Source organism: Oryx dammah, unplaced genomic scaffold (genome assembly GCF_014754425.2).
Source record: "Oryx dammah isolate SB20612 unplaced genomic scaffold, SCBI_Odam_1.1 HiC_scaffold_27, whole genome shotgun sequence".
In the NCBI taxonomy this organism is placed as follows: Eukaryota; Metazoa; Chordata; class Mammalia; order Artiodactyla; family Bovidae; genus Oryx; species Oryx dammah.
The window spans coordinates 42,727,730-42,750,791 of NW_024070211.1; the positions used below are offsets into that span (position 1 = coordinate 42,727,730).

At 38.6% G+C, this 23,062-nt stretch overlaps 1 protein-coding gene and 1 long non-coding RNA gene across 8 annotated transcripts in view; one reads left to right on the plus strand and one right to left on the minus strand.

The window, feature by feature from the left end:
• The window catches only part of PARD3B (par-3 family cell polarity regulator beta), a 1,152,049-nt gene that overhangs the window by 919,386 nt on the left and 209,601 nt on the right, over window positions 1-23,062 (minus strand). The window lies entirely within an intron of this gene.
• LOC120854587 overlaps window positions 1-23,062 on the plus strand; it is a 38,976-nt gene that overhangs the window by 1,489 nt on the left and 14,425 nt on the right. For all 4 annotated transcript variants that reach the window (XR_005719016.1, XR_005719015.1, XR_005719018.1 and 1 more), the window contains exon 2: window positions 19,470-19,547. This is a non-coding gene — a long non-coding RNA (uncharacterized LOC120854587). The remainder of the gene's footprint in view (window positions 1-19,469; window positions 19,548-23,062) is intronic.

The following is a 23,062-nucleotide window of genomic DNA, read 5'->3' on the forward strand; positions in this document are numbered from 1 at the left end:
CAGGTAAGTTTAACAAAGAACATAGAAGTTTCAAAATATTAAATTTCCTCATTAATAAAATAGTTTCAATATATTAAAAGAAAAACCACAGTGGCCAGGTATAAAATGTAATTCATAAAGTCATGATTTTTTAATCACAATATAATAAAATATTGTTCAATGTCAATTTTTATTATACAAGCAGTAATTTTTCAGACTTTTCTAAGTATTCCACTCCATGTGTCAGACTATCTTTTTCAGGCATCATGCACTATATTATCTGTATACAAGAGGAAATCCCCACAGCATCCAAATAAGCAAAGATTTTTTCAAACAGGGTTTTAAAGGAAATGTTAATTACAGGTACATAACTCTTAAAAAAATGCTACAACCCACAGGGTACAAAGTATCATCCCAGCATCCTAACTGCTGGTAGATTTCTAGTACTCCATTCAGCTTTTTAAATATATTACATATCTATATGCCTGGTACAGACTATCTGCTTACTGTTATTTTAGGATAGGGTATAGTTCCAAAGTAGCACCATGGAATATTTATATTACATTGGATTTTTGTGACTGTGATTAACAAGAGTAGACATTTTGTGATCTGTTCTTTCATCCAGTCAAGTCTATTGCTCTGACATTTGCAGGGAATCTCCCATGGATGCAACACTCTGCTAATGTCTCTGTAGAGGGTAAGCAGAGAAAATAGATTATTCCAATAGTTCATGCGAGATAATGGCCTCAACTAAAGCAAAATATAAAAAGTTGGTTAAAATCCAGTGCGGATGAAGATGTGGGAAAAGGGGCATTCTTATAAACTACTGTGGAAATATAAAAGTATTAGTAACTCTTTGGAAGGCACTTTGACTATAGCTATCAAAATTTAAGCACATGTACAGTTTAATTAAGCAATTCCCTTGCTATTAATATATACATTTTCATGAAGATATACATTGGAAATAATAGTTAACTGGGAAAAGAGTAAATGCTACCCAAAAGGGATACTTTAAATAAATGCTGCTATAGTCATACAATAAATTATCAAAAGCCAAAATATGACAAAATCCCCAAGATCTATTACATTTAAAAAACAAAGTTTAGAACATTATACTTAATCCCATTGCTATATATTTTTAAATATGTATATAATTTTTCATATATGCCTAGAGCTTTTCTGGAAGGACATATGATAAAGCACTAAGAGTTTCTTTGATGGAATTTAGAGTGCGGGTGGGCATAAAAAAAGTTTTTATTTTATACTTATGTGCAAAGTTTTATCAGGTACATGTATTACATTTTGAAATAAATTACCATTAAAAAATAAAGGTATGGCTAACCACAGATAGACAAACCTATACAATTAATTTTTAATTTTGTGGAAAGAAGAACAAAAATATAACTGCAGTCATAAAGAATTAGTCTGAGCAAAATGCAAAGAGAAAGGACAAGAAGGAGACTGCCATATAGCTGAAATGTTAGAAGGAGACTGTTATATAGTTTAGATGTTAGCAAGACATCTGCTCTGAGAAGTGGAAAGATGGTTAAGAGTCAGAGTTTGGAGAGAAGTCATAGGAGGATGGTGACAAGTCTACAGGAGACCTAAGTAAGGAAGAGGAACATCAGAGATGGAAAACTGAGGACCTCAAACCAGATATATTCATATAAGACATTGTAATGTCACTTAAGGGAAAAATACTGACCCACTTTAGTGTTTTGGGGAGAGCAGAAATAAGATCCAGCTGATATCTCAGGAAAAACAGGCTTTTGGAACAACCAGAAGTCATAACCTAGGAGCCTGACAAATATCATACAGCATGCCATGCTTGATCCTTTATTCACTGCACACATGGCAAGCATTTCATCTCCATCAGTGATGCCAAGAAAAGACATAGGCATTCTCCTTCTAGTCCATTTCAACAGAAACATACCCCCAAGCCAGTGATTCTCTATTGTGACTGAACTTTGGAATGCTGCCAAAGAACCTTAAAATATATTCACACCTGAGTCAACTGGTAGGAAGTTTTAGTTAATTGGCCTGGGATGCAATCAAGCACCTGAAATTTTCAGTGTTCTCCAGGTGATTCTAATGTGCAGCCGAAGTTGAGAACCCCAGCCCTAAGATAGCCAGCTTCTCACATTCATAGAGTAATTCAAACTTTCACAATTTAAAATTATCCCACCTCTCAAGATAACAAGTCCTCAAAGTATCATCTGAAATATAAACATTACAAATCAGAGGCTTCTTGCTTTCTACATTTGTGGCAGATTATTTCATTAGTGGGTCCCAGTGAAACATACTTGGGTGATTGATTCCTTTGTGTAGTCCTCTCTCATTCTGACTCTGGGCGTGGCCACTCAACTTGCTTTGGACAAGAGGCCATTGATTATAGACTTCATTAGAGGCAGAGCTAGGGTATAACCTGACCCTAAGTCACAATCATTATATTTCCACAATGAGGTTCATGGGCTTGAGTTTTGGCCAACAGGTAAGGATTCCAAAGAGTTTATTTTAGTCTTCTATCATCTTCCTTCACCTTTGTGTTAACACTTGTATTTCATGATGTTCCAGAAGCTGAAAACATGTTTTGTTTTTTTTTTTAGAATGCAGCATCATTCAAAGGCACATCATTCAGTCTCTCTGCTGAAGGAGTGGCCACCAAGATAAAGCCATCTAGGTTGAAAGCAGAAGTAGGTATTTATAGTGTCAATCCATTGAATCAGTCTTTCCTGTTGTTTGACTCTGGGGTCAGTTTTCTTGGAAAATCCATCTTGGTACCCAACTGCAATGCTTTAAATAAAACTGACAGGAAAGAGAATCCACATGGAAGAAAATCAAGTGCCCTCAACTAAGCCTAGCTAACACAGATGGAGTGACTTCCCCAAACAACAAATCAACCCATAGACTTATGAGAAAATAAAAGGTCATTGTCCATTACATGTCCAACTAATTTTTTTTTCATCATCTTGTTCTTTGTGTGTCTTATTTCTGTTCCTCTGGAGACACTGATTTTTCTCAAACTTAGCGAATCTTTGATCCACTTTAAAAAAGTTTAGCACACACAGACATCAACCTTATTAGACAAGCAAAAAAAAAACCATTAAGTAAAAATTAAAAATTTAAAAATTAACAATAGTTTCATATCAGTAAGAGATGAGTTTCTGCTTAAATTTTAACTAAGGCACCTTTATCTGACATGAACTAAAGGTCAGATTTCATGCCTGTTTAGTTAATTTTCTTACTACTTCATCTAAATTAGAAACTCTATCATTACAGAACGTTCGGAGTGAAGGTATGTTTGGCAATTCTCTCAGACTTCAGGATATTTGGAGTTAATATATAATTCTCCATACTTGGAATTATGGAGAGATATCTCATTTACATATGCTTTCAGAGAGTCAGTTGAAACACTTGTCACACTTAAAAGCTAATGATTTCTTTTAACATAAAAAATAAATCTTTATATTCTGCTGCAGCATTTCTATAGATTTTTAATTATGGCTTTCAAATTCAATATCTTAATACAGAAAATTATAAATGTAATGGGGAAAAATAAAATTCTTGATAAATATTTGTAGTCAGTTTTCTTCAAAACTCCCATAACCTCCTCTCCACGATTGACAGGTTGGTAATGCAGCCATGAAAAGGTGAGTGTGTGCTCATTCACTCAGCTGTGTCTCGCTCTTTGATACCCTATGGACTGTAACCTGCCAGGCTCCACTGTCCATGGGATTTCCCAAGCAAGAATACTGGAGTAGGGTGCCATTCCCTTCTCCAGAAGATCTTCCTGATTCAGGGATTGAACCCACATCTCCCGCTTGGCAGGTGGATTCTTTACCACTGAGCCATCTAAGAAGCCCCATGGAAAGGTAGGGCCAAGGTATTCAAGAAACTGAATATCATGAAAAAATACCAACCAAGCAAGCCATTTAAATAAATGAATCCATTACCAATAAAACATGTTTTTATTCCATCTTTCAGATAAACATCTGAGTCCCTTTACCACTGAGCAGCCAGCAAGAATTTTTTTACAGGGGAAAAAAAACAGTCTTACATTTCTTCACCTGGAACATTATGATATATACTTGCTGCTCCTGCTGCTGCTGCTGCTGCTAAGTCGCTTCAGTCATATCCAACTCTGCGCGACCCCAGGGACAGCAGCCCACCAGGCTCCCCCGTCCCAGGGATTCTCCAGGCAAGAACACTGGAGTGGGTTGCCATTTCTTTCTTCAATGCGTGAAAATGAAGTTGCTCAGTTGTGTCTGACTCTTAGCCACCCCATGGACTGCAGCCCACCAGGCTCCTCTGTCCATGAGATTTGCCGGGCAAGAGTACTGGAGTGGGGTGCCATACTTAGTAGTTTCAATTTTATCCTACTCACAGTTTTCACTAGTTCCCTCATCCCTGAATCCTCAAGTGGGGCACATATTAATGACAAGCAGCTACTCTTCAAGAATAAAGCAGCATATGGAAAAGCACTGGGGTTAAACTCTTACTTACAAAGCAACATCAACCTCGGCCCACCCCTGCCCTCTGCCAAAACAACTGTTTTACTTTCCTGATTTCTTATTAGATTCTAATCCACCTTGTTCAGTCTATAGCAGAACTCTCAAAACAATCACTACCACTTCCTGCAGCACATGGCCCTAAATGACAACTGACTCTCCATTAGAAAGTAAGTTCTATGAAGGCAATGGCTTGATCTCTTTTGTCCACTGCTGTATTTCCAGTGTCTGTCTGGAACAATTCTTAACACAGTAGGCTCTGAAAAAATTTGTTGAGTGAGTGAATAGATGAATAAATATATATATTTCATATATTCCAAACTAGATTCAGTCTCCACACCTCAATTCTTTTGCCTCACTGGGAGGAAAAGGTTAGTACACAAAATAACAAAGGCTGTTTTGCTCACTGCAGGCCACTGATGCGTGAGGTGTCATTTAACAAAGGAATTCTGCCAATAATTAATCTGTTTCCCCTCTACATACATTTGTTATCAGTGTTTGGGCTAGATGACAAGTTTCATGGTAGTACTGTGATTTATGCCACAAAAATAGACTGAAATTCTGAGTGATAGCTCTAGGGTTTTAGATTCTGGCTTTAGGGGGGAAAAAGATCATCAACTTCACAGTGCAAAAACCATTTTAACAGGCTCATAACAGGTGACTATCAGTCAATGGATCACCAATCCAATGAAATCTGAATGCTAGATACTTACTGTCATACTTGCTGTTCACATGACTTCTTATTCAGAAGCCTCTGGTAAATTATGACACTACCAGAATCCCTTCTTATATGTTTTATATAGGTTTAAATTCAGTATTTGAATTAAAGTTCTGATGCTAATATTTTAATTCCATTTTTATCATTTAATCACATCTGAGACATCAATCCACTTTTGTGTACATAGGAATTAAAACAGCAATAACAGAAACTGAATATTTAAACATGTATGTCATATGCAAATAAATATTTTAGCAACAAACTTGCACCTTAACTGAGAAAACCTAGGACTCCAGTCTTGAAAATGTACTGTTTATGGATAGATGCTAGATACTCTCATTCTCAATAACAAACCCTTCACTGTACACTCATCACATTAATGAGCACTTTACATTCTCGTGTGAAGCCTAGTGTGGCCCTGTAATTAAGTGGTCAACAAAATGTAAGCCTAAAGGTCACGTGTGACCTCTGAAGCTTGTGCTTCAAATGGAAGGTCAATGTAAATTGGTGTAGCCACTATAGAGAACAGCATGGAAGTCCTTAAAAAACTAAAAATAGAGTTACAATATGATCCAGTGATACTACTCCAGGGCATATATCAGAAGAAAACTATAATTCAAATAAATAGATACATGGACTCTACATTCATAGCAGCTTCCAACTCCCCTCTCTTAACCATTATGGGCTCCATTGTCTCTTACAATTATTCTTAATTCAACACGCTATGCTGTTGCTGCTGTTGCTGCTAAGTCACTTCAGTCGTGTCCGACTCTGTGCGACCCCATAGACGGCTGCCCATCAGGCTTTCCCATCCCTGGGATTCTCCAGGCAAGAATACTGGAGTGGGTAGCCATTTCCTTCTCCAGGAGATCTTGCCAACCCAAGAAACGAATCCACTTCTCTTACATTGCTGCTGCTGCTGCTAAGTCACTTCAGTCGTGTCCGACTCTGTGCAACCCCACAGACGGCTGCCCACCAGGCTTTCCCGTCCCTGGGATTCTCCAGGCAAGAATACTGGAGTGGGTAGCCATATACTGCATGTCAATTACTAACATTTAAAATCTGTGGAATGTACACAAAGTTGTCTCTTTGCTTCTTTCCTCCCCAGCTGCCAGGAATATATGTGGCATGTTTGCTGGGCCCTAGTGGACCACAGAAAGGCGTGGACTGCACTTCAGGTTCTCAAAGCAATTTTTTTCTCAATGAAGATGAAACTGTCTCACATGGGCATTGTTTCCAAGCTATCCTCACTGCAGGACTCCTAGCAGGCAAGCAGAAAGCCACAGCATTCTGCAGATGCCTGTATCCACATGGTCCCAGCTGTGTGTGGCCTGAGGCTTGCTCTTAGCACATACACAGAGCAGACCGGACCATCAGTTGCCTCTTACAGATTATGGAACAGAAGCGTCACAAGCATGTTACAGACATTGGTCACTGTCTCCAAGGGTTCAAGTGGATCATCCAGAATACACATAGCTATGAACTTCATCCCTGACCAGTGAATATATTCCAGGGGCCCAGACTGAAGAACACTATACCACCAGATTTTGAATGAAGCATTTTATTATGTTCTGCTTTGTGACAATAGAATCAAATGTTGTCAGAGCTGAATGGGGAATTAGAGATTCATTGAATCCAATCCTCATTTTACAGATGTGAAAATCTAGGCATCGAGATTAATGTTTTTGCTCAAAATCACCTGTTGAGTGACACAGCTGGTACTAGGCCATGGGGGCTGATATTTGAAGAGATCCTCCTATTCAAGTACCAATACCAGATTTAGGGTTTTTGCTTTATGTGTGCCACCCATTCATTCACAATCTAAGTAACTTGTAGATGCTCAACTTAATAAATAAATAAATAAATAAGCCAGTTAAAATTTTCTGAGACAGAGTTGGAAAATTTTTCTACTAACGACATGCAGTATTCTAAGCTGTAAATTCACAGAACTTTGAGTCTTCAAAGTTTTGTTTCTACCTAGGATGGCTTGTTTCTGTCAGCAGATATATTTCTTTAATAATGACTCGTTCATACGACAATTTAGTAGTACAAAGTTTTCAATCCATTTGGGGGTACCTAGGTATAATATCTGGAGAAGGAAATGGCAACCCACTCCAGTATTCTTGCCTGGAGAATCCCCTGGACGGAGGAGCCTGGCAGGCTACAGTCCATGGGGTCGCAAGAGTTGGACATGACTTAGTGACTAAACCACCACCACCACCAGGTATTAATGTGGAACAAAAGATGAAGAGATAGAAAATGCAGTGTTTGCAGCTTACCAAATCACAGGTAACAAAACTATGACAAGCTACATCTTCTCAGTGGAAATCTCTCACTTTTAGCAAGACCTAAAATCTCATTTAATGGTGACTGGTTTACTCTTGAATATAAACTACAAGAAAGTAAGGCCAGATACTTTTGATAATCTCCAACATAGTTTTGGCTCTAAAATATGTAACAGGACTTTTAGTTTTGTCTAAAAGTTACCCCCAAATAAGTCATCTTGTAAGCCATGTACTGAGCAAACAGATAACTCACATTTTGTTCTGCAAACCTGTCATAAAATGTGACACATAAGTTAGCCTTTATGGTGCACTATGGAAGGTCCTAAATATTGGCCACCTGACATGAAGAGTTGACTCACTGGGGAAAACTCTGATGCTAGGAAAGACTGGAAGCAAAAGGAGAAGGGGGTGGTGGAGGATGAGATGGTCAGACAGCATCACCAACTCAATGACATGAATTTGAGCAAACTCTGGAAGATAGTGAAGGACAGAAGAGACTGATGTGCTACAGTTCATGGGGTCAGAAAGAGTCAGACTAGACTTAGTGACTGAATAACAACAAAGATGGTATGAAGGATGGACCCCTTTCTCAAATAAGCCTAGGAAGAATGCTTGCTACCACTAAAACCACACAAATGAGAACTGTCTGCCACTGAACATGATAAAGATGTTAATGGGGAATGGGAGATAGACCATTTTATATAAATTATTCCCATTCCAAAAGACTTGGCAGTGATTTATGGATTAAGATGGTATAAAATTAGAAATTAAAAGATCAAAGAGAATAGAGATCAACTGAAGAAAGCAAAGTAGTTGTTCTCAGACTTGAACAAATTACACCATCAGAATAATGAATTTAGTTCTAAGCTTACTGATATCTAAGGCAAAAAATGAAAATAGGTTGTGTTACACAGTTCTAATTTTCTGATAAGGGAAAACATTCAGGCTTAAAAAGACGACAGTTTTTATTCACTTACTAAAAGTAGGAATTTATCAGATGTGTACTTGTATAATGTTGCATCAATGGCTAAACAGCAGCTGCAGCAATAGGTAAACATTTAGAAGCACTTACTGTCTTCCAGACATGTCACCAAGCACCCCACATTTATTATACAATTTAATCATTATAAGAACCTCAGGAAATCCCAACCTGTAGACAAGAAAATGGAAGTACAAACACATAGAGTCCAGTGGCACAGAGGTAGCAATAACATATGCAGAACCATTGGGCAGGCTCCCAAATTCATCCTTTAAAAGATAATCTTTCTTTGTGAATATATAAAATTAGCATATTTACTAAATATTTTACAATAAATATAAGAAAATAGCCCAGACAATGGTGATTACGCTGAGCAAACAGTTTAGGTTCTAAAGCCTATATTTTTTAACACAACACGTCTCTATGCCACTAAGCAGGTTTCTAGTAAGGCCACTAGACACTGGGATCAGCAAGGTAGACACACACTTCTTGACAGGTGAGATCTGATGGACAGTACCTATTACGTAGTAACATGTGATATAGAAATGATGTTCCAACAGATGGTTCTCCCACTGAGCCTCTGTAACACAACAGCAAACTATAAATCAACAATCACATTTCCTTAGGAGTAATGCCATTCGGGTACTTTGTTCACTAGTATGTTAACTTACTGCTACACTAAAATATGCAGAAAGTCAATAAATTGCCAACCATATCCATGACATGATTTCTTTCAACTTTCAGCAATATTGGCCAAGTCTTAACTGACCAGCTAAAAAATATCTACTCAGTAAGTTTCACTGAAGATTCCAGGTTTTGGATAGATACTGTGGAAACCAGGACTAAAGAAGGTAGGATGGAAATTCTGCAACAAAGTAAAACTTCTCTTCAATTGGCCCTGGGATTTGAAAAATATGTCCAGTTATGGGAGGAATTTTGGAGGTTAACTCCTGAGCATAGCCAAAACCTCCATTCTTCGTTTTTGTCTCAAAGGCAGTACTTACCTTGAAGTTAATAAAGCTTAAACTTAAGGGCCCCTCCTGCCACAGACCCTTTCAGGGACCTAAGAGGAATCTGATGCTTTCACTTAGTCTTAGGTTTTTATAAATTTCCTAAGGAAAATATTTTGGGTTTTTTTTTCCCCCCTTAAAGAAAACTGTCCAAATTATACATGCTCAGACTCCACCAAACCTGGTTATGTCCCTGCCTTCCTCCTTTAAGATTATTAATCCTCTCAAACTTTTGCAGTACTGATTAGCCAAGACCCCAATGGTACATAGCACAATTCAAAAAATAAAAATAAAAAAGAGCTGCTTCTGTTTTCCTTCAGGAAGTTACTTCTATACCAATTTCTTTCATTGTGCTTCTCATCTACCTCTCACTGACAGGTGGTCGCAGTTTTAATAAAACTCACAGAATGACAGGAAAGAAATGAATATTAACTTTTCCACAGGCATACAATATAACCTTGTTTTTATGTAAAATTCAACCTTCAAAAGATGCTAAGAGCTGTCTCAATACACTGGGTGTTTGCCTACAGTGAAATTTTAGAATAAGGATGGTCTATAAGAATTTTTTAATGTAAAGCCTTAGGAAGAGTTATTCAAATTATGGTAATTTAATCTGAATCAGATATTATATACAATTTTGTGTTTTTTTAATTCTTTTTAACAATTTTAAAGTCAGTAAAAACCATCCATCTATAGAACATTCAACATAAGGAAATAATATTTATCTGTCTTTAGAAAGGCAAATTACTAAATATCATCCCTCTTCTGAATGAGAAAGTTATATGATACTGCAACTGTTTTAAAAAAGTAAGATAAAGTATTTCTGCAGAATCAAATCTTGGAGTATCACTTTTAAACTCATATCTAAAGTGATGATTAGGTTTCCAAATGATACATTAAAAAAAAAAAACTTTAGTTATTGGGATGCAGCAAATTCTTATTTAAATCTTGTACCACCAAAGTAAGAATGTTGACATCAGAAATTTTTTTTAAAGCTTCATCTATTAGCTCCCTCTATGTGTATCATAGTGGAGCCATCCTTTGAAAAATAGTTCCATATCAAAGCACTTTTTCTTTCACACATTTCAACCCAATTAGAGACAAGAGAGATGAGTGTTAACAAGACAGTTAAATTTAGAAAATATATGCAAAAAAGCCAAATGTTTTTAATTACTTTAATATTTTCCACATGTAGAATTTTATCTTATTAGGCATTATAACAATGTCTAAAAAGGAGAAATCAGAGCCATCAGCGCTCTGTGTGAGATTATCAGCTGGACACAAATTAATATTTATGTTCTGGAAGTTCCTCTATCAACTATTAGCTACTGTGTAGAGGGTATTATACTAGAAACTTCTCAAGCACAGGTAGCCTGCATACTTTTATCAGGTAAATATATGAAGTTCTTCAACATGTTCCTGGTTATCCTTTAACCATACAAATAATTTTAAAAAATATATAAGTCACATCTCTTTGCTCTTTTTGGCTTATAACATGGACTCCAAATTGGCTTTATTTTTGGAATAAAAAAGAGATGAAGCCTACTTTGTGGATTTACTGCATCAAAACTGAGTTTGTAGGATCCCAGTGTTTACTAATATTGTGAAATAGCTTTACAAAAATCCATAAAGCATTTCTCAGAGCTCAAGGCCAGATAGTAAGAGTGTTATTAATATACCAAAAGTATTCTCCTAGACCAAAATTTGATAGGAAAGGCCCATTGATACTGAGGAGAAAATGTCACTAAAATGGGCTATTTCAATATCCTTAGAAATCACATCTTTACAACACTGAACTAATGGAGAAATTACTTGTTTTACATTCAAATGGCCCTCAGTGGTATCACCATACTAAAAGTAAAGGCCAGAATCTTTGCACTTTTGGACTTCAGATAATTAACAGATCAGTTTGGGGGAAAATTCCCTGAAAAATCTTAGCATTTCAATTAATTATTAACTTGACACAGGTTATATGAAATTTGAGTTTCCCCAGGGGTTCAGCTGGTAAAAAACACACCTGCCAATGCAGGAGACGCAAGAGACATGGATTCAATCCCTGGGTAGGGAAGACGGCCTGGAGAAGGAAATGGCAACCTGCTCCAGTATTCTTGTCTGGATAATTCCATGGACTGAGGAGCCTGGCAGGCTACAGTCCATAGGATCGCAAAGAGTCAGACATGACTGAGAGTGTGCGCATGCACACAACATTTATCTTCGCTCTCATTGGTGGAAAGGGGGGTTGGCTCAAGTATACAAAATTATAGGCATGCAAAAGATCAAATCTACTAGTAACAAAGAATCCCAACCAAACTAAAGAAGTCCTATTAGGTTTGGCTTTGGACCCACTCTCTATCACCAGCCTGCAAACGAAATCATGGGTATATGAAAAGTAACTAAGAAATTTTTGAAAAACTAATCTAAGCCTTTCCCCTAATTTAGATGGTTAGCACACCCTGCTTATTTAACTTCTATGCAGAGTACATCATGAGAAACGCTGGACTGGAAGAAACACAAGCTGGAATCAAGATTGCCGGGAGAAATATCAATAACCTCACATATGCAGATGACACCACCCTTATGGCAGAAAGTGAAGAGGAGCTAAAAAGTCTCTTAATGAAAGTGAAAGAGGAGAGCGAAAAAGTTGGCTTAAAGCTCAACATCCAGAAAACGAAGATCATGGCATCCGGTCCCATCACTTCATGGCAAATAGATGGGAAACAGTGGCTGACTTTATTTTGGGGGGCTCCAAAATCACTGCAGATGGTGACTGCAGCCATGAAATTAAAAGATGCTTACTCCTTGGAAGAAAAGTTATGACTAACCTAGACAGCATATTCAAAAGCAGAGACATTACTTTGCCGCCTAAGGTCCGTCTAGTCAAGGCTATGGTTTTTCCTATGGTCATGTATGGATGTGAGAGTTGGACTGTGAAGAAGGCTGAGCCCCTAAGAATTGATGCTTTTGAACTGTGGTGTTGGAGAAGACTCTTGAGAGTCCCTTGGACTGCAAGGAGAGCCAACCAATCCATTCTGAAGGAGATCAACCCTGGGATTTCTTTGGAAGGAATGATGCTAAAGCTGAAACTCCAGTACTTTGGCCACCTCATGCAAAGAGTTGACTCATTGGAAAAGACTCTGATGCTGGGAGGGATTGATGCTGGGGGCAGGAGGAGAAGGGGACGACTGAGGATGAGATGGCTGGATGGCATCACGGACTCGATGGACATGAGTCTGAGTGAACTCCGGGAGACGGTGATGGACAGGGAGGCCTGGTGTGCTGCGATTCATGGGGTTGCAAAGAGTCGGACACGACTGAGCGACTGAACTGAACTGAACTATCCAGCTTCATTTTACTCCCTGCCTGCAGAGCAGTGGTTCTACAAGGGAGGGCTCTGACCTGGATAATCAGATTACTTAAGAACTTGCTGGGGACTTCCCTGGTGGTCCAGTGGTTAGGACTCCACACATTCACTGCAGGGAGCACGGGCTCTATTCTGGTCGGGGAGCTAAGATCCCCTCAAGTCCCACAAAAGGAGTGACCATCAAGAGAAAATCACTGACTCTGACCTGCACGTTTGCATTGCTCCAACATCAACAGGTCTGGAATTCCATCTTCCAGCCTCCATTTTTCTCTATCACTTCCTGTGAGCTTGGAGCATGAAGACCCTCAAGGTCTTTCAAAGCTTTCCTGGTCCTCAAAGTTTTCCCCACTTCCTGTTTTCATTTCCTTTCCTACTCAGACTGGACCCCACGACTCAGCACTTCAACTTTCTCACTTGCCAATTATCTTTTGTCAACCTTTTTCCTTTCGTTGTTCTGTTGTATCTGACTGAACAGCCCACCACGTTAATCAGTCACCTCTTTCTCCTGCTTCTGAAGGGCAAATGCCAAGTTCTGAGGAGAATGGAGCATGGCAGTATCCCCTAGACAGATACTGAATTGCCAGTTTCAGTTTTACCCTCAGAAATCCTTTATCTCACCCGTGGTTCTATTCCACACTTCAGGCACCACAAACGTCACCATTTTCTTCTAGATCCCACCTCATCCTATCACTCATCCTTAACCTCTACTCTGGAATTAAGCTTGCCAACTCTCTGAACTCAGACACAAGGTCACACTGATCCTCCCTGGCCCCAGAGAACACCGTATCTCTTCTTCCCAAGGTCAAAAGATACATCTGACTGGCCCTGGCCTCTCTCCTCCTGAATCCTCTTAAACCTTGTTCAAGCCATAAAACTCTCTTTCACATTCTTTCAGCTGCTTCCTCCCAGTTTCTCTTTCCTCACTGATTAAAAAAACCCAGCTGCCTCTCCCAAGAAGCTGTCTTTTCTTTCTTCACATGAAAGAAGTCTCCATGTGAAACTGGCAATCAACCATTAGGAAAATATGACATAAAATTCAAAAGGGCTTGTATCAGTGAAACCACAAACCTTGATTTTTGTTTTGGCCCAGCTTGAACCTGAACAACCATGACCTCACTGTGAAACAGGGTTACTGAGAGACCACCCTCTGTTTTACTGTAAACCCCAATCCTATCCATAGTGTGTTGGATATGAGGAAATATGTAATACACATGCAATCTATCTGAGTAACTCTTCTGGAACAAAGATCTTAATTTAGTCAGGCCTAGTCTTGAGAAAGAGGGCTTCCCTGCTGCTTCAGCAGTAGAGAATCCACCTGCCAATTCAGGAGACATGGGTTTGATCCCTGGGTTAGGAAGATTCCCCAGAAGAGGAAATGGCAACCCACTCCAGTATTCTTGCCCGGGAAATCCCATGGACAGAGGAGTCTGGCAGGCTACACTCCATGGGGTTGCAAAAGACTCTGACATGACTTAGCAACTGAACAACAATGGCAGTAACAGTCTTGAGAAGAAGGTAATTTCAGGATTCAATTATTCTGGTTTAGCTATCCTTTCCAAAAACAACTGCTAAGTGAAGAAAAGAATGGGAGACATATGGATAGGAAAAGGTTTCCTGATAATATACTTCCCTCTGCAAGGGCGAGGTCTATTAATTGCCTGCCCTTGAGTGCCTTTAGACACTCTGAAGTAAGGTTGATAGTTGATAGTCACTATGACCAAAGAATCAAGACATGTTCAATGAAAGAAAGCAAGACTTCTGCTCTCTGTTGCCTCATCACACTAGCTCTTCTGAAATGCCAGGTGAAGAAGAGGGACAGGAACCCAGAATGGTCTGAGAGCACCTAACAGGTAGTGTCTAAGTAGTGACAGACCCTCTTGTGAGGGTATGGTTTATGTAAGAGTATCATGATATAGAAGAAAAACAACTTGAAAGGCCACTCAGGAAGCTATGGGGAGAAACAATAAAAATGTCAGAAACCCAAATGAGTTTTCTAGTTTAAAACACAAAACCCCAGTGAAGTCCCTGCATTTTGTAACAAGGTCATGAAAGCAATACAGTAAGATTCTTTGCTTCCTTCCCTGAGCACATGATGAGAAACCTTACCAGTCAATGCCATCATAGTGACATTACTAGTTTAAAACGTGATAACATTTTTCACAACATGTACATGCAGCCTGTCCTAGTTTAGAGCTGTTTTAAATCCTTTCCATCTGAAATTAAGTGGAACATTTAAAGCAAAGAACCATAAAATAAAGATCAACTTTAAAATTCTATAAGCAATTAAGAATTTCAAAAAAGAGATCAATATTTAACTAGAAAAATATAATACAAAACTCAACTCAGAGCAATAGCAAAAAAAAAAAAAAATACTATTTCCAAACTCCTTTCTAATATAGAACCAGCTCTCAAAAAATCCTTAAAGTAACCAAGCCGACAATCTTTCTCTTAACCAGTATTCGGCGGGCATCTACTACTATGGATACAAATACCAAGACTAAACAATTTCAATATAGCCTTTAAAATATAAAGAAGTTATCATTCCAAGAAATTGATAAAGAAATAAATTTAAAATATGGTTAACTTACTGAAAGCCATGTTGTTTCTCAGCTACCACAAAGTGTAGAATTCCAATAAGACAAAATCTGAGAAAAAAGCTTTGCAAGTGGAAACAATGTAAGTGAAATCTCTTACTGGAGGAAACAATGATATTATGTTCCTGAAGAAAGCAACTGAAGTCTGTCTTTAGATAGACACCACCTCAGTGTTTAACAATAAGAACAACTGCATTCTGAATAATACAACACAATCATAACATTTCAGGGCTATAACATATGGTGTGCAGTTTTACAATAAAATTAGTGTCAATTGTTGCAAAAATGGCAATCATCAGAAAGGCAGTTTATTGTACTGCAGGAATGAGTTTATAGTGGGCTGAAAGATTGAATGCAAAAGGAGAAGCGGGTAGCTGAGGATGAGATGTTGGATGGCATCACTGACTCAACGGACATGAATTTGAGCAAACTCTGGGAGATATTGAAGGACAAAGGAGCCTGGTGTGCTGCAGTTCATGGGGTCATAAAGAGTCAGATGTGATCGAACAATAGCAATGAAAGCAAAGATATTTCTTGACAGTCGGGAGATTCAGTCTGCCAAGCAAACCCTGTAGGTTCAACATCCTCCCTATGCCTGAAAGGGAACAGTCCTGCCTAAAACCACGTGGCAGAGCATCAGCTTCCACCATAGTCCCATTCAGCTACTCTGATGATGTCCTCAGCTGAACTCCCAACACAAGTTAGATACCTAGGTCCTGCTTTTCCTCCACCCTTTCTCCTTACCTGCTTTTCACCCCTTGTCCTTTGACCTCCAGCTCCACAGTATTCTACCCCTATCTACTTCTCTCTTCATTATGTGATCTTTCTATCTGAATCAAACTCTGCAGGGGACAAAGGGTGAGATACAGCTCTTTGCATTGCTTTTAAATTAATACACAGAATCAAGAAAAATGTAGGCCAATATCTATATACGTAAATAGTTGTATGTAACAAACACAATTATTAAAAATGATATACATAAAATTGTCTTTCACATAGATAATACTTTTGCAGAAGGATAAATTTTTAGTTGCTCCATTGTGTCTGACTCTTTGTGACACCATGGACTGTAGCCTGCCAGGTTCCTCTGTCCATGGAATTCTCCCAGCAAGAATACTGGAGTGTGTGGCTATTCCCTTCTCCAGGGGATCTTCCTGATCCAAGGATTGAACCTGGGTCTCCTGTACTGCAGGTAGATTCTTTATCCTCTGAGCAACCAGGGAAAGTTTTGTGCATGCAGAAAGATAAGTTGGCCGTATTGTTAAATGCTAACACCAACAGCAAAAATCTTAGACAATAGCTATTAAGACTTTGTGCATCCCCTGCATGGCTTATCAAAACACAGACTGCTGGAAAACAAGCCCAGAGCTTTTGAGTAAGCAGGACTGGGCTGAGGCTTAAGAACATACATTTGTAACAAATTCCCAGGTAATAATACTGAAGCTGTTGGATCTACGGACCACACTGAGAACCTCTGAACCTGGAGTGTCAGCATCACTTAATCCTAGTTCAGATTTTCCCTGAATCCTTGGAAAAAGTGGTTTTCACAAAAGCCCAGTATATAATGAGTAGGAAGAACAGTACTTGTTGAGAGGAGGAATGGGATTTCCCTGGAGCCAGATGTGCTTGTGCCTCTCCTGGCAAAGTTCACTGAATCAAATGTACATTATAACTGCTAAGTGTCAGGGAGCCTAATGAGTCAATTAAAGCTATGGTACTAAACACTTACAGGATAGAACCCAAAAAACCAGAGCTAAGTTTTTTTAATAAGTTGGCAAAAATGGAAAGTTTCTCCAGGAAATTCTTCAAGACATTCCCTCTCAAATTAGTAAGAATAAACATGGTCTTAATAACCCACAGGGCGTGGAAGAATACAGGGTTTGAAGCTTAAACAAAACACTATGTGCTGTGCTTAGTCACTCAGCCATGTCCAACTCTTAGCCCATGGACTATAGCCTGCCAGGCTCCTCTGCCATGGGGATTCTCTAGCCAAGAATACTGGAGTGGGTTGCCGTGCCATCCTTCAGGGGATCTTCCCAACCCAGGGATCGAACCCAGGTCTCCCACATTGCAGGCAGTTTCTTTACTGTCTAAGCCACCAGGGAAGCTCTATAAACATCAGAAATACTGAATAATTAACTGGGTGTACCATCAGTGGTTTTGTGAGGACAGTCGGTATGGCAGGAAGCTGCTCTAACATATTCTGTTAGCTCAAGACCCTTGAAGATTTAAATGAATGAAGTCAATTTTTGGAGGACTTTCACAGGAATAAATACAGAACTCAGCATCATCAGCTCTCAATCTGGGTAACACAAAAACAAGTTCTCCTTTCTTTTCTGTAAGAAAGCCAAGAACAGGAGCAATATAATTTGATTTTATAAAAACTTGTTTTTCTCCTTTCTTTTATATCACTATTTCATTTTCTACCTTCTTACTTCCAAAAGTTGATAGGTAGCTTCTTCAAAAAATGCTAACATTAGTTAGTTCATCAGTGATAACACAGAAACAGAGCAAACCCTGTCATATTTAATGATGCTGCAATCTTCTTAATGGTAAAAAAACCCTATTATTCAAATTGATGCCAATTATTTCAAAATGAAGTAAAAATGCTACTTAGCTATATATGTAATATATATTTTTCCATCCATCTCAAGAGTCTAAAATTTTATAATATGGATGTTATAGTTACTTTTTCTCTAGAGACAAAATCACATCCTAGAATATTAGAACACACTTTAAGATAGTTTATAAAATGTCAACTCTCAAAGATAGAAAATAATGTTGTGTTGTATCTTATTTAAAACATGGAAAACATTTTTAGGTGACCACTGAAGTTGTGCTGGGAGCCTAGAGCTAACATGTGTGAAGGTTGACTACTGATGTCACCATACTATGAGGAAGCTCAAGTCACTTGAAGAGGCCATGTATGAGCACTCTATTTGACAGTCCTGCTAAGCCCAATTTTGGAGTCATCACAGCCTAGATACAAACATGAGAGTGAACACGTCTCCAGATGACTTTAGAGTTCAGTCTTCCAAGTCACCACTGACAGTAGACTCCTTCCCATCTGAAGCCCCGGACATCATGAAGAAAAGGCATCCCCTCTGTGTTCCACCTGAATTCATCAATCACTGAATGAACAAGCATGAAAAAATAGTTTGTTTCGTATTACTATGGTTGGACTGGCTCATTAGCAGGAGTAGATATTTGGAGCATGCTAGCACTAAAGTTAGAGCTGGGCTTGATATAGAGCAATTTTTTTAAAAAAAAAAGGCAAACATTTAAGAAGAATTAGAACTTAGGGAATAACTTCAAAGTAAATTCAAAGGACTACAGAAGAAATACAGATAGAACTGTATTTCTATATGTATTATAGTTAGAGGATGCAGCTGAGAAGTTTTATCCTCAAAAAAGAGGGAATATGTATACACATAGTTGATTCACTTTGCTGCACAGCAGAAACACAACATTGTAAAGAAACTATAGTCCTATAATTTTTTTTTAAGTCAAAGCTGACCATTTTAAGTAGCATCAGAACCGAGAGTCTTTCATCATCAAAATATTTTTCTATTATTAAAAATACAGATAAGATAGATAATTTATCATTACATAAAATATATTGTCTGGAAATCAAAGTAAAGTTCTAGGGACAATCCCAGTGATACTCACTCTTGAATAATTGTTCTTCTTTCAGTACAGCTCAGTTCAGTCCTCAGTCATGTCCAGCTCTTTGCGACCCCATGGACAGCAGCATGCCAGGCCTCCTTGTCCATCACCAACTCCCGGAGTTTACTCAAACTCATGTCCACTGAGTCGATGATGCCATCTAACCTCATCCTCTGTCATCCCCTTCTCCTCCCACCTTCAATCTTTCCCAGCATCAGGGTCTTTTCAAATGAGTCAGTTCTCTGCATCAGGTGGCCAAAGTATCTGAGTTTCAGCTTCAGCATCAGTCTTTCCAATGAGTATGCAGTACTGAGTATTCCAATGAGTATTCATTTCTTTTAGGATGGACTGCTTGGATCTCCTTGAAAGGTTCACGTACTGTTGAAGCCTGGCTTGGAGAATTTTGAGCATTATTTAACTAGCATGAGGGATGAATGCAATTGTGGGGTGGTTGACTTCCCTGGTGGCTCAGACAGTAAAGCGTCTGCCTACAATGCAGGAGACCAGGGTTCAATCCCTGGGTCAGGAAGATTCTCCTGGAGAAGGAAATGGCAACCCACTCCAGTACCCTTGCCTGGAAAATCCAATGGATGGCAGGCTACAGTCCATGGAGTTGCAAAGAGTCGGACATGACTGAGCGAATTCACTTGAGCATTCTTTAGCATTGCCTGTCTTTGGGACTGGAATGAAAACTGACCTGTGGCCACTGCTGAGTTTTCCAAATTTGTTGGCATATTGAGTGCAGCACTTACACAGCATCATCTTTCAGGATTTGAAATAGCTCAACTACAATTCCATCACCTCCACTAGCTTTGTTCATAGTGATGCCTCCTAAGGCCCACTTGACTTCACATTCCAGGATGTCTGGCTCTAGGTGAGTGATGACACCATCGTGATTTTCTAGGTAGCAAAGATCTTTTTTGTACGGTTCTTCTGTGTATTCTTGCCACCTCTTCTTAATATCTTCTGCTTCTGTTAGGTCCAGACCATTTCTGTCCTTTATCGAGCCCATCTGTGCATGAAATGTTCCCTTGGTATCTCTAATTTTCTTGAAGAGATCTCTAGTCTTTCCCATTCTGTTCTTTTCCTCTATTTCTTTGCACTGATCATTGAGGAAGGCTTTCTTATTGCTCCTTGCTATTCTTTGGAACTCTGCATTCAAATGGGTATATCTTTCCTTTTCTCCTTTGCTTTTCGCTTCTGTTCTTTTCACAGCTCTTTGTAAGGCCTTCTCAGACAATCATTTTGCCTTGGATCCTATAATTATTTTATGTTCTATGACACAGTTGACCTTATGATATTTTCTAGTGGGCCTAATCTAATCACACTGGCCCTTTAAAAGCAGAACATTTCTCTTGATGGTAGCAGGAGAAAGTAATAGGTGAAATATGAAGAAAAAAACCAAATGATGCTACTGGTCTGCAGGTGGAGAAAAACATAAGAAAGAGTGCAGGTGGCCTCCAGAACTAGAGAGCTACCCCTGGCTGACAGCCACAAAGGACAGAAGGACCTCAGAACCACAATAACCCCTAGGAACTGAATTCTTCCAACAGAGCTTCCCAGATAAGAGCTCAGCCTGGCTCAACCTTTTAAGAACCCAATCAGAGAAAACAATTCATTCTTCCCAGACTGCTGAACTACAGAGCTGTAAGCAAACAGTCTGGTCTGGTTTTAAGTAGTGAAGTTTCAGATAACCCATTAGGCAGCAACTGGCCCTGGAGTTTAAATCTACTTTTCTAATTGGAACTTATGAGGTTAAAGTTTAAAGTCTATGCTTTAACATGCTGGGATTTCTTTAATTAAACTAAGTTTAAAGTGAGTCAAACTTTAGTTTTTTGGCAAAAAAAAAAAAATACAGTATTCAAAGACAACCTTCTCTATGAAGAAATCTAATTTCTAGTAACACAATGCATCTGATGCTTGAAAAAGTGAGAAAAAGAGGGCTCAATCTTCTTAAATGACCATACTTTTATGACTTAGAAGTTTCAGAGTCTGAGACACTATTTCTCAGAACTCTGCTTCCAAAAAGGGGAATATAGATCTCATTTTTCAACGTTTTTAATCAAAAAAATGAGTTCAGCACATAGATGACTAAAATGAATGCTCATATGACCTCCACCTAGGTTGAACTCTCATAAAGAATCCGAATGACATGCAGGTGACGCCGGTTTGATTCCTGGGTCAGGAAGATCCCCTGGAGAAGGGATAGATTACCCACTCCAGTATTCTTGGGCTTCCCTGGTGGCTCAGACAGTAAAGAATCTGCCTGCAATGCAGGAGGCCTGGGTTCAATCCCCGTCTAGGAAGGTCCCCTGGAGGAGGGCATGGCAACACATTCCAGTCTTCTTGCCTGGAGAATCCCCACAGAGGAGCCTGGTGGGCTATGGGGTCTTAAAGAGTCAGACACGACTGAGTGACTGGGCACACAATGTTCTGTCATAGTTGCTTCATTCATGTGTTGGTGTAAAACACTCCTCATTTCTGAATAAAAGTAAGTTGGAAACTACAGGATACTACACCATTCTTCTCCTAAGAACATTCTGGTCATAACCACAATATTTGCATCACAAAAATAAAAATCAACAAAATCCCATTTTCTCTAGTGACACATTTATATTTTCAAATTTTCACATTTGCCCTAAAAGATCATTTATAACTTTTCTTTTATTCTGATTATAACCTAACCAGAATCTAATCAAGTTTCACACACTGCATTTGGTTGTCTTTTTTGACTCTTTAAATCTAGAATTGTTTCCCCAGTTCTCCTGTGTTTTTCTGATGTAACTTTTTGAAGAACCCAGTCCAATTGTCTTGTAGAATGTCCTACATTTAGAATTTGGCCAAATTATTTACTTACGTCATTGAAAGTGTTCCTTTAGCCCTCGTATTTCCTGTAAGTTGGACATTAGATTTAGACTTCGGATTAAATTCCAGTTAAGCAGTTTGGGCCAGAACATTTCATCCAGGTGCACATCAAGTAGCTCATGGTGTCAGGTTACCCACTGCTGGTAATGCATATTTTGGTGACAAGCAAGAACGCCACAGGAAAGGCACATTTTTCCAATAAAAGCAGTTAAAAATCTGTAATCTTTCTAAATGTTGTGTTCTCCTACAATCTCTCTAAGTGGTTTTAGCAATTGTTGATGATTCTTGATTGAACCAATTGCTACTTTAGGATTTTCAAAATGGTGGTCCTAGAAATGCTATAATTCCTCCTAAATGTGTAGTTAGCAGACTACTGAAGGGTCTTTTTTGTCTTTTGAGGGCTATGCTTTTGCTTTTTTAATCCTCTTTTTTTAAATTTAAAAGCATCACTACATTCCTACTTTTGAATAGCTTTATTGAAGTATACATATGATAAAATTCAACTTAACCTGAAATATGGTAAAGCTTCAGTTTTGACAATTGTATACAGTTGTGCAAACATCATCACAGTCCAGATACAGAACATTCCTACCAAAGAGTTTCTTCCAGCTCCTTTGCAGTTAATTCCCTTACTTCACCCCCAGGAACCACTGATCTAATTTGCATGATTATAGTTTTGCCCTTTTAGAATTTCAGTTAATGGAATCATATTACAGTATACAGTCTGTGGTGTCTGGCTTCTTTCACATTGCAAAATGCTTTTAAAATTCACTCATTCTTCTCCATGTAAAAAAGAGTTGTTCCATTTTATTAAGTAGAAATTCACTGCATAACTGTCACACAATTTGTTCATCTATTTACCAGTTGATAGGCATTTGGGTTGTATCCAGTCTGGGCCTACTATGAATAAAGTTGCTGTGAAAATTTACATGCAAGTATTTATGTGAACATGTGTTTCACGTCTTTGGAGTAGATACTTAAGGGTGGAATGGATGGGCAACCATTGTTTCAACTTAAAATGTCAGACTGTTTTCCAAAATGAGTGTACCATTTTCTGAGTTACCACCAGCGATGTCTGGTTGTACCATTTTCTGAGT